Source organism: Chrysemys picta, chromosome 3 (genome assembly GCF_011386835.1).
Source record: "Chrysemys picta bellii isolate R12L10 chromosome 3, ASM1138683v2, whole genome shotgun sequence".
Taxonomy (NCBI): Eukaryota; Metazoa; Chordata; order Testudines; family Emydidae; genus Chrysemys; species Chrysemys picta.
Window position 1 is genome coordinate 78,872,805 of NC_088793.1, and position 12,830 is coordinate 78,885,634.

General features: G+C 39.1%; 1 protein-coding gene across 12 annotated transcripts in view; it reads left to right on the plus strand.

Annotated features, from left to right (window-relative positions):
• Window positions 1-12,830, plus strand: part of GRIK2 (glutamate ionotropic receptor kainate type subunit 2) — a 584,958-nt gene that overhangs the window by 331,039 nt on the left and 241,089 nt on the right. The window lies entirely within an intron of this gene.

The following is a 12,830-nucleotide window of genomic DNA, read 5'->3' on the forward strand; positions in this document are numbered from 1 at the left end:
TTGCATTTTGAAATATTGTTAGAAAAGACCACTTGGCTTAATTACCCTGACAGTATGGATTTTGCAATAGAACTAATACCTCATTTAAATCAGCTCCATTACTGTCCTGTATATGTATTATGTGCATGGATGATACCTTGGTTATTTTCCTTGGCTGTCTGGTCTGCTTGCCAAGAGCTGTTATTTTTAAGAACCTTATTTCTGCTTGTTTCACTACCTTCTAAAATTCCAGACAGTGCTCTGCTTTCCTTTTATATAGTAAAGGTGGTTGCAGGTGGTTTAAAGATTGTGACTCTGACCTGCCTCCTACCTGGTCTTTTGTAGATGGCTTTATACGCCCAGAGAAAAAATAAACAAACTGGCGTTTCATAGATTCTAAGGCAAGAAGGCACCACTGCATAGCACAGGCCATAGGAAGCAAAGGCTACCAGGAACCTTCAGGTATATCAGCACTGCAGGTGGGAGTGAGTCTCCCAGCCCATGTAGAGAAACTCATAGCTCAAGCTATCATGCTAAGAATAGCAGCATGGACATTGCAGTGTAGACATAGCCAAACTGTCCAATGTAAGCCCAGGGTTAGTAGAACTTGAGTTAGCAGACTCTGAGATTGTTAACCTAGCTTGAGCATCTGTACTCATTTGCAACCCCAGGTTAGAATTGTAGAAACCTGGGTCCTAACCTGGGGCTCCGAGGTCTACACTTCATTATGGGGGCGCTCTCATAACCCAAACTTCCTAGCACCTTCCCAAAATGTAGCCACACTGGACCTTTTGTTCATGGTGCAGTGTGGGAAAACTTGATTGTCCACCAAACCTCATTGTCCAAAGGACATAGTCAGCCCATGGGATTGTGGGAAACTTTTGGCAGACTCCAGAGCACAAGTCAGGGCTACATCTACACTGCTGGGTCCCAGCATGACTCAGGTTCAAGCACCCCACCCCCTTGAGGTCCTGAGACTCTGGGTTAGCACAATTTGTTTGTAGACAGAAGAGGGATTAGACCTGAGCCTGAGTTTGAACCTTGAGTTTACGTTGCAGGGTAGACATACCCTACGGGTCTGAGTTGGATGGCTAGCCTGAGTCTTCGCTGGAGCTGCAATGTTTACATTGCTATTTTTAGCATGCTATCTCAAGCCCTGCAAGCATGAGTCTGGCTACCTTGGTTGGGAGGCATTCTCACAGCTGCAGTGTAGATTACTCCAGAGCCAGGTCTTCCATGCTCCTGGGCTGCTCATCTTCTTACCTGATGGACGGCCTGAGCTCCAAGAAGCTTGGAGAGCCTTGGAAACTTTTCAAAAAAGGTCTAAACTAAATGTCAGAATTCTTGTTCTGTGGAAATATTTAAATTTGGGGGTTTGACCCATTCTGGAATGTTTGTAGTGTGTGCGGTGTGGTTTTTGTTTGTTTTTTTTTGTTTTGGAATTTCCCACTGAATGGAAATTCCAGTTTCTGGCCAGCTCTAGTTCTGATAAACCCTCTGAGAACTTCACAGTCTGTTGCTGAGGTCACCCTAAACATATGAAATGCCTTTGTTTGCATAATTTGTCCATGGACTGAAGGAACTCTGGAATTATGTGGCTTTGGCTTTGTACATACACCTTATATGTTTGTGATGTCTTATAATTAGACCTCTGATGTGAAAGCTATCTAATGTTTGGTTCAACCTTTATGACAGTAATAGCACCATAATGACATTTATTTATCTGTGCTGAGTGTCAAAGTATGACATCACCTGTATATTTGAAATGCCCCCTATATTTTGAGTAATTGTCCCAAATGGTTGTCCTCACTTTCAGCAGAGATGTGTTTTTCCAGCAACTGCATATAATGGGCAGGTGTAGTTTTCTGATGTAATAGAAACTATTGCACTTCATTTTACATGTTATAGGAGTGTGCAAATCAGTCTTTTAACAAGAATAAAATACTTTATTTAGCTACTTTTCTATTTTTCACATTTTAAAAAAAAGCAACATTTGAATTTTAACATGGTTCTTCAATGTTAATATCTGTAACAAAAAAGCAACTAAAGATCATTTTCTTAAAATAGGACAATTTTAGAATGAACACAGACCTATTGTCAGGCAAATATCCATTTTCCAAGAAGAAACAATCATTTTTACAAATTTGAGTGTTTTCAACATTTTTTATTTTGCTTTTAATTTTAAACACCTAATATTTTCTTTAGTTTTACAACATAGCTCCCAACCTCTGGAAGCCAAGGACGCATTATATGTATCCATGCAATATTCCATATGGAATTACATTAGGGATATGTAAAACCTAGTTTTACAAGAATTTCTTCCACATTTGTGAGAAAAAGCATAATTATTTCATGTGCAAGGAACTGCAGGCTTATATTTAATGTCTGTTTTTTTCCTCTTTCATTCCATGACAGTGGTGCTGCATACTGAAGTGAGCTGTAGTCCACGAAAGCTTATGCTCTAATAAATTTGTTAGTCTCTAAGGTGCCACAAGTACTCCTGTTCTTCTTTATACTGAGGAAAGAGTTTTTATCTAGCCTTCACAGTTCCTTTGCTGATCATTTATTTGTGTGGTCAAGCAACCTATTTTGAGAAATTGATGAATCAAGTAATATTTGATATCTTCTGGGTGTTTTAACCTTAGAAAATTGCTTGTATCTCCTTAAAAGACTAATTTATTCTAATTTAACATGGTGGTGTCTGTCAGGAAAGGTCTGGATCCCCACCCCCTTTTTTTTTTTCTAGCAGACAAATTGTAGTCTTGACACTTACTCCATACATTATGGTGCTCAAAATGTGAAGAACTTGTGTTGAAAATCTCCCTTGTGCTGAGACCCAGCACAATGGCTGTGTACCATGTAAGCCTTCAGAATAGGGTTTAAGTGTAACTTACATGGTACACAGAGCTTGTCTGAACCACTGGACATACACAAATGTCATCTATAATGCATATGTTCTATGTTATTCTTAAAAAAGATATACACACGGGTTGAAAGGAACCTGTGTGTATGAAGGAATGCACTGCCATTAGTACAGACTACAGTAATTTGGAGTCTGTCAACAAGATCAAAATATAAGTTATTTTTCTCCAATATATACCTTCTGAAGAAAGTCACTTGCTGAGCTAAAGGATCACATGAGCTTTGGGAGAAAGGATGTCCATGCAGTTAAGACTCTGGATAGTGAATCAGAAGTGTTTGCTCTGATTTCCAGGTCTGTAACACACATACTAAAGGACATTGGACAAGTTATCCATGATCTCATTGGTGCCTCAGTCCCGTCTCTGAAATGGAGATGATAATACTTTCCGCCTCACAGGAATGTTGTGGGGATCAGTTTGTAATCGACATATCATGTGGGGTCTGGAAGGGATCTGTCCTGGATCTGATACTATTCAGTATTTTCATTAATAACTTGGATAATGTAGTGGTGTGTATGCCTATAAAATTTGCAGATGACTCTAAGTAGGGCACTTTGGATTAGAATTCAAAATAACGTTGTCAAATTGGAGAATTGGTCTGAAATCAACAAGATGACATTCAGTGAAGACAAGTGCGAAATAGTAGACCAGGAGTGGGCAACCTTTTGCATGCAGCCCATCAGGGTAATCCGGAGGTGGGCCACGAGACATTCTGTTTACATTGACCATCCACAGGCACACCTCCCCACAGCTCCCAGTGGCCGCAGTTCGTTGTTCCTGGCCAATGGGAGCTATAGGAAGCGGCGGCCAGCAAATCCCTGAGGCCCGCACCGCTTCCTGCATCTCCCATTGCCCGGGAACAGTGAACCGCGGCCAGTGGGAGCTGTGGGGAGGTGTGCCTGTGGACGGTCAACATAAAGAGAATGTCTCGTGGCCCACCTCCAGATTACCCAGATGGGCCGTGTGCTGAAGGTTGCCAGCCCCTTTCGTAGGCTTAAGAAATAAAAATGAAACACACAACTACAAAATAGAGAGTAACTGGCTAGGCAGTAGTACTGCTGAAAAGGCTACAGAGCAGTGGTTTTCCACCTGTGATCCATGGACCCCTGCAGGTCCACACACTATGTTTAAGATTTCTAGAGGGGTCTGCACCTCCATTTGAAAATTTTTAGGAGTCCACAAATGAAAAAAAGGGTTGAAAACCCCTGCTATTGAGGTTATAATGGACCACAAATAGAATATGAGTCAACAGTGTGATTCAGTTGGTGAAAAGGTTAATATAATTCTGGAGGGTATTAACAGAAGTTTCCTATGTAAGACATGGGAAGTAATTGTCCCAATCTACTCGAGTACTGTGGCCAATTATGGGCACCACATGCTAGTTAAGATATGGACAAATTGGAGAGAGTCTAGAAAAGGGCAACACAAAACGTAAAAAGTTTAGAAAACCAGACCCACGAGGAAAGGTTAAAAACCTGGGCATACTTAGTCTTGACAAAAGAAGACTGAGGGAAGACTTGACAACAATCATCAAATTTGTTAAGGAGTGTTAAAAAGAGGATGGTGGTCAACTGTTTTCCATGTCCACTGAAAGTAGGACAAGAAATAATGGGTTTAATCTGTAGCAAGGGAGATGTGGGTTAGATACTAGGAGAAACTTTCCAAGTATAAGGATAGTTAACCACTGGAATAGGCTTCTAGGAAAGATAGTGGAATCCCATCACTGGAGGGTTTTTAAAACAGGGTGGACAAATACTTGACAGGGATGGTCCTGTCTCAGAACAGGGGGCTGGAGTGATGACCTCTTGACATCCCTTCCAACCCAACTTTTCTATGATTATTGTTTGTGAAGACCACAGAAATAAGTGCCTCCAGAAAAATGCTGATACTGCCTGTTGGATGAGAAACACAATCCTATTCTGTGTTTTTTCCACAGTATTGCAGATTTTCTAAAGATGCATCAGAAGAGCAGAACATTTTGCTTCTTATTATAATGAGAACTAATAAAGACTTTGATGTTCTTTGATTATCACACAAGGTGTATGATTCAGTTCAGCTGAAAGTAGGTTAAGTCTATGCAGTGTGTAACAATTTAATGATTTTGCATTCTGTAGTTTGAATGAATTAGTTTTGGTAAAAATAGGATTCCACTCAAACATATTCTGCTTTGGTGGAACTGCAGTTTAGCAAGCTTGTCTGGGATGCAGTCCAATTAATTTACAATCTGGCTAAAGTTAAAAGTTTGTTATTGGAGTAAAATATTTTATTTAAGCGCTTAGGTGAGAATGACAGTGCTGGAAAGCTGAACTCTGTTTTCAGTGCTTTAAGCCTTGATGCATGGAAGTATAATGATGGTTACACACTTCAGAACCAGAAAGGTCACATGAGGCAGACTTCTGAACTGTACCTTAAAGGTGCCAGACAAAGACATCCACAATGGGCTTGCGTTAATGACAATGCTATATTGAACCTGTAGAGAAATCCTGCTTTGCTGTTCATTTGTCCCTGGCCATGTCACCCATACCAAAAATACCCTTGCCCAAATGGCTATGAGGGGTCAGAATAAGACATTAAATTTCTTTGATTGGTTGTAGCTGTCGAAGTACTTCATTTCTTCATATTGCAGTCTGACTGCCAAATGTGAAAGCCCTTTGTGTACCCCTTACATATGACATAAATGTCAATTAGATATGGCAGCATTTTAACTCCAGTAGTCATAGTGAGCAGAACTAAAGATTAAAATTCCCAGCTCTAACAATGGCAAGTCATCAGGAAAATATTCTTCTTCCCAGTAACAGGACTTTATTATTATTATTTTTAAGTGGAAACGAAATACAATACAGATTCTCTCCAACTAGGAGGGAGAAAAAGAATGCAACCTCAGTTTGTAGGAAAATGTATGTCACCAGAGGGAAGTGTTCATGAGGAATCTATAGTCAACAAATAAATAAAAAAAAATCTTAGAATAATTTCAAATAGTGATTTCATTAAAGCAATTTGCAATCTGCCAAACATTGAGCAAGGAACAAAAAGTGTAAAGTTCACTACACACAATGTTACTACTTATGCAGCTGCTAGTGAATAGATAGTTTTTAAAACCTGAGTTCAGCGTTCCACATATCTCTGCTAAAATAGATTATATTAGTGTGTGGAGCTGCATTGTCTGATGCAGAGGAGAGGATTATTAGTGATTGATTTTTAATCTTCCCAAACCCCTGACCTAAACACATATGCGCCCGCCCCCAAGGAGGTAGATCTAAGCGACCAGCAATAATATTTTATTATTCCATTTTTCTTAAGCCTTAAAATAAAGGCTTTGTCTTAAAATAAAAAAGCCACTTTGAATCCATAAAGATACATTTGTCACTTTTTTGTGTTAGCAAAGCTTTAGAGAATATATATATATATATAAAAACTTGAAGCCTGTGTTTTGTCTTCTGGCAGGTAATAATTACCACTTTGCATAAATCGTTGCTGTCATTCCTAATGACATTCACTTTCTAGTTTAAATATGATAAATAGAAATACATTTAAACAAACATTTTTATTGAAATCGTTTGTAAAAGAAAGGAGAGAGCGAGAGAGAGAGAGAGAGAGAAAAGAAAACAAATATAAACAGCCTTTCAGTTGAATTTAAATTACACAGTCTGATTCAGGAAGTCGGCATTTCAAAGATGGCCCATATCACCCAGCTAACTGTATGTTGAAAAATTAAAATTAGTTTGTAAAACCACAGTTCTAATCTGATGTCTAGAATGATCATAATACATTAGAAGCTTCTTTGTTGCATCAGTGGGAATTTATTTTAGTCATTCCAATTAAGAAAAAAAGACAGTTTACCAATGCTTGTGGTAGATTCTTCATCATTGGCAATTTTTAAATACAGATTGGGCTTTTTTTTTTCTAGATGAGATGCTCTAGTTCAAACAGGAATTAATTCAGGGAAGTCTTATGGCCTGTGTTATACAGGAGGTAGGACTAAATGATCACAGTGGCCCTTTATGGCCCTATAATCTAAGAATCAATGAAAAATATTTCTTTAGTGAAATAAATGTGAAATGAACTGAATAGCTAATATATTGATATTCCTAATTTTTTAAAAATAAACTATGCTCTTGAGACAGCCAGATGGCTTGGCAGCCACTTCCCAAATATCAAAGACTCAGGTTGGGGAATGTCTTAGGAATGGCCCTTTTGTGATATCCACATGTTGGAATCTAAAGGTAATGTAACATCTAAAACATTTATGTCATCAATAACCAATAAAAGAGACTAGTCTTGCCTACATAGTAAACTTTGTCATTGGCATTCTGACTCTTAGCACCCTTAATGCTATTTTTTCCAAACTGAGCACCTACAGTGCACTGGCAAAATATGCATGCCCATGTGCAGAAGGATAATTACTTTCCCCAGATGAACACGTTACCATACAAACTCCTATTTACATACACAGTTACCCAAATTGCATATTTCAGGCTACTAACGGTTTCTGTGCCTATATCCTGCAGATGTAACTTAGGTGCTTAGCTTTGAAAAAACGGCCTTACTGTTTACCTCAAGTTTCTAATAAACTTTAGAGTGGAATATGTAGTTACACTACCACCTTGGGCTCTGGGGTTATGGACATTTTCTCTTCTGTGGAAAATGTTGTGTCTCCAGTTCCTATCTCTCTTTCCCCCTAGCATTTGATCCACTCTGCTCCCTGCATCCCTGCCACTTCAGAAAACAAGCATGGACTGTGCTACATTTGAGTGAGCACAAATATCTTGTGACATAATTCTTAGGTGCTGGCCCCTCTGCCACTCGATGCCATGCCAGGAATATGTTTTCAATTGTCTGTTGTTTTTTTTAACCTGTTTTTATGAAAACATTATGAAAGTGTTTTTGCTATAAAATTAGATATATAGTACTATACCTGCTTTTGAACCCACATAATTCAAGTTCATTAAAGGCTTCTTGTAAATTTACACCATTCTAAATCTTGGTGTAACAAAATCAAGTCACTTAATTGCCCAGTGCCAACTGAAAAATGGGGATAGTGATATTTTATTTCTCCCACCCTCTATATATCTTATCTTTTCAGATGGCAAGCTCTTCTATTGTATGTACACCTACTGCACTGCAGTTCCAACCTTGATTGGAGCATGTCGACACTATTGTAATACAAATAATAATATGAATAAAAGAAGGGAAAAACTCACCATTTGGTTAATATACATTATTTACCAGTGATTCTCTGAACCCCAGAGAGCTTTCTCATTTTTCACTGTTACTTCCCTTCAACATTCTGCTTTTCTGTCTGTTTCCTAGTGTATGTAAACTGGGAAACATTTCTGTCACTAAGGGCTTGTCTCCACTTACAGCGCTGCAGCTGGAGCACTTAGTGAAGATGCTACCTACATCAACAGGAGAGCATCCCCCATCGGCATAGGTATTGCACCTCCTTGAGAGGCAGTAGCTATGTCAACAGGAGAAGCCCTTTCATAGATATATTGCTGTCTATCCTCGGGGGTTAGGTTGGTATAACAACATTGCTTGGGATGTGGTTTCCACACCCTTGAACAATGTAGTTGTACCAACCTACGTTCATAGTGTAGACCAGGGCTAGGAGTGAAAATGATGCTCATTCCTTCTGAGGGAGAGTAATTAGACACAACTCCCTCCAGAACTCCTGGAAGTTACTCCTTAGCTGGTCAGGGATTCAGTACCGAGTTGCCTAAGGCACTCCCTTCCCCTTCCTCAGAACCCCAGCCTCTGCCAACTTGGGAGCAAAGGCAAATGGGCGCCTATATCATTGAGTGGAGACTTGACAGTCTATAATCTTCAGTCTCCTTCCTTACTTAAAAAAGAGGTTATTATTGTTCTGTGTCTTAATAATGAAGATCAAAAGAAGTCTGTGCAGAAACTGTCTTGAGATTGTATTTTAAGTGTAAAAACACTGACAGTATCCTTTCCCTCTAAATTGTGTGCTTCTCAGGAGCCAACAACATATACCTTCCTGTGTTGCAGGCTGTAACAAAGAGCCACTCAAGAGAGACAGTTTCAGATAGCTGCCAAAACTATTTTTTATTTTACTTGTCAAAGGAGTGCCCACTTTTTCGGAACACTTTTTCTTCTGCCTCCGTGTAAGGAATGATTTTCCTAACCATGCCAATAATGGTATTTTTTGATATTTAAAATCTGTGCTATCAGCCCCTCCCCCCGCCCCCCCCAAACATATCAGGACTTGAAACCATAAAATTACAAGTTTATTCCTATAAATTATTTCATTTTTTGTATTCTCCAGCTAAGGAAGAAAAATGAAGATTGTTCTTGTAACTTTATATTAACTGTTAAAATGCAATAGTGAAAGACAATGGTGCCAATAATAAACAAAACTAAACTAAAACAGAATAATAAGTGGGTGAGGAAACAGAATCATGCTTTTCATGGGAATGTAGCTTCAACTTTTTCTGTGGTATGATACACATCACTATGGAATATCTGAGAGGTTTTGTTTGTTTGAACTGATGGGTTGAACTGATATTCACCTGTAGTCAGTTAAACTAATTCATAAAACCTTGTTTCATGCCATTCAGTGGGAATTAACAAAGATGGTATGGGGATGTTACTTTTCCCTGGTGTGATGGGAGTCTGTCGGAAAGGAACAAAAATACCTGTATCCTCTGTTTAGGTTAAAAAAATGTAAACGAGGTTTTCCAAATGTCCTTTGAGCAATATGGTTGTGTTCTTGCCTCCACTGCTTCTGCATTCACATTTATCTAAGTATTGACTTGATTTTGCTCCCTTTGCCTGTGAAGACCTTGAGTTACATGGTGGGAATTAAAGTGAGGAAGAGCATAAAGTTGTTGTTAATGAAAAAAATTAACACTTTAATTAACAGTACTTTAAACCATGCAGTATGGATGCTGCTCCTACTTAATGTACATGAATTGTCTTAGTGAAAGAGTCTGGAACAAATCACCTAGGATGCCTCACCAGGAAAATAAACTTCTGAAGATAAACAGTTACCATTTCTAACTTCCTTAAAGAAATAGAAAATAGACAATTGTTGAGGTGTGTATTATGGTGCCCTCTTTTGGTGCATGGATAAGTGCCATGTTAGACAATTAAATCACAACAAATTCAAGATAATCTGTCTTTGAAGGCAGCCAAAATGGCCTCTAGCTGAGCAGCGAGGCAATGGACAGAGACTGCAAAGAACTGTGGCTCTTGGGCTAGCTGAGCTGTTCCTTTAGTTCATTTGACCTCTATTTACCAAGGTGCACAGAACATCAATTGCTCAAAATCATGCTATTTGCTCATGTGACCTCCCGCACAAACATATGTTGTCTGAGGCACATTGTGTCTTTTTATCTATAACAGGCTATGATGTATTACTACTTGTGTACCAAGTGTTACGCTAGTGAATCAAATTCATAATTTACAAATGTCATTGAATATGATGCCAGCAGTTTTTAAGGCAAAGTCCACTGAGATTTTCAGCTGCATATTGCTTTTTATTAAGATTGGCTTTTTTAGGTATACACACGTTCTATAGACACAGTTTTCTAAAATATTTCTTTCTAGGAAAATGTTTCATCACACAAAAGATTATGGAGATGCAGAGCAAATATGATATGGATCTAACACAAACATAATATTGGGAGTCATCAGATAATCATTGTCAACCTTCAAGACCTCTGAAAGCAAAGTCAAGTCAAATTACATAACATTAAATTCTCCGTAAAAAAGCTAGCAAGCTGGAATTGGTTGTATGCAGCTTAGTGAGCTCTGTATATAAAAAGATCTCTCACCATTTCATTTTCAGTAACTGGACATTAAGAAATGAGTCAATAATATTCTCTCCCATCTCCGCAGACTTCTAGTATCCAATTTGCCTTCCTTTGTAAGTTGTTAATAACTGGTTCTCTATCATCTACTCTTCATGCTTTTCTGTTCTGATTTGTCTGTTCATGTTTCCTTCAGCAAGTTGCAGGCTGGCAGCTTTTGCAGCAACATGAAATGATGAAATGTAGCCAGAATAAAAATACTGTAAATCGTATGGTCCAGTATGCAGTCAACATTGGTTTCAGTTTGAAGTGGCTGAACTGGTTTGAGTCTCAAAATTACTTTTGTGGCTCTTGATCCTTCAATTGGTGCTTCCCTATTTGTGTCCAGCCATCAGTGCTCAGACAGCAGGGATCACTACAGCCATGCAAAGCATGTTCAGAGCTAATATTGTAAGTTAGCTTCTCATATTGCAGTGAGCCTCCCAGTCTGGGTAAACAGTCACGCGCTAGCACTCTAAAAATACCCATGTAGACAGTGTTTTGAAGTTGCAGCTCGGGCTTTGAAGCTTAGGGAGGGGGGTAGACTTCCCAGTCTGAGCTCCAGCCTTTGTAGACATACCCTAAGAGACTCCACTGGGATAGATTCAATGGATTGACATGGATGGGTGTCCTAAATAATTCATCCTTCATGCAGAATTGCAGGGTATATGTATGTGTGTGTGTGAAGCATATCAAGCTATGCATTCTACAGGCACTGAAAATGTTTGTTTTCTTCATTGTATCAGACCAACGTGTTGGATGCCGTGTTTGGCAATTGGACATTTTCCAAGCCTTTAGAAATCTTGAAGTGAAGCACAACTATGCTTACTATGACCTCCTTGTTCATCAATATAAAGGAATATGTGCTCATGACTTGCCTTCAACAAATGGAGTAGAATTAAGCACTTCCCGGAAAGAATTCTTGTTTGAAATAAAGCGTATCTTTTAGAAAAAAACATCCAATCTTGATTTTAAAATTTGCCAGTGATGGAGAATCTACTTCACTCCATGGTCAATTATTCCAGTGGTTAATTACAATTACTTTAAAATGTATGCCTTCTTTCCAGTTTGAATTTTTCTTCACCCTCCAGCCATTGAATTTCGTTATATCTTTGTCTTCTAGATTAAAGAGCCTATTATCAAATATTTGTTCTCTATGTAGAGACTTATAGACTGTGATCAAGTCACCCCATGACTTTCTCTTGGTTAAGCTAAATAGATAGACTCAAGGAGCTCAATCACTATGAGGTAGATTTCCCAATTATTTAACCATCCTATGGCTCTTCTCTGAATCCTCTCCAATTTATCAGCATCCTTCTTGAATTGCAGACACCAGAATTGGACACAGTATTCCAACAGTACTTGCAGCAGTGTCAAATACAGAGGTAATATAACCTCTTTATTCCTACTTGAGATTCCCCTGTTTATGCCTCCAAGAATTGCAATAGCCCTTTTGACCACAGAATCACAGTGGGAGCTCATGTTCAGTCGTTTATCCCCATAACCCCCAAATCTTTTTCAGAGTCACTGCTTCCTAGGATAGTATCCCACATCCTTTAAGCATGGCCTACATTCCTAGTTCCTAGAGGTATACATTTACATGTAGCTGTATTAAAACATATTGTCTGATGGTGCTCAGTTTACCAAGCAATTCAGACCTCTCCTCTTCATGATTTACCACTCCCCCAGTTTGTGTGTCGTATGAAAACTTCATTAATGAAGATTTTGTGTTCTACAATGTCATTAGTAAATGTTAAATGGCATAGGGCCAAGTGTCATGCTATCTGGAATGGCTCACAACTGAGAGTGCCTACCTTAGGACAGACTACCAGAAAACGGGACAGACAGCCCAAACTGGTGATGTACTCTATAATTAGATTTTACCAAGCCAGTACCAAATGTGAGCTCCTGGATCGCTATACCAATCTTACCATGGAGTCACAGACCCCTTAGATGCTCCAGTCTATCTTGCTTCCAAGAAAACTGGACTTTGGGTTAAAAGATCACTTAGACCAGGGGCCGAGGGATGTGCTGGCCGCAGTTTCCCGCCACCCCCATTGGCCCGGGACGGCGAACCGCGGCCAGTGGGGGACGCGATCGGCCGAACCTGCTGCGTCAG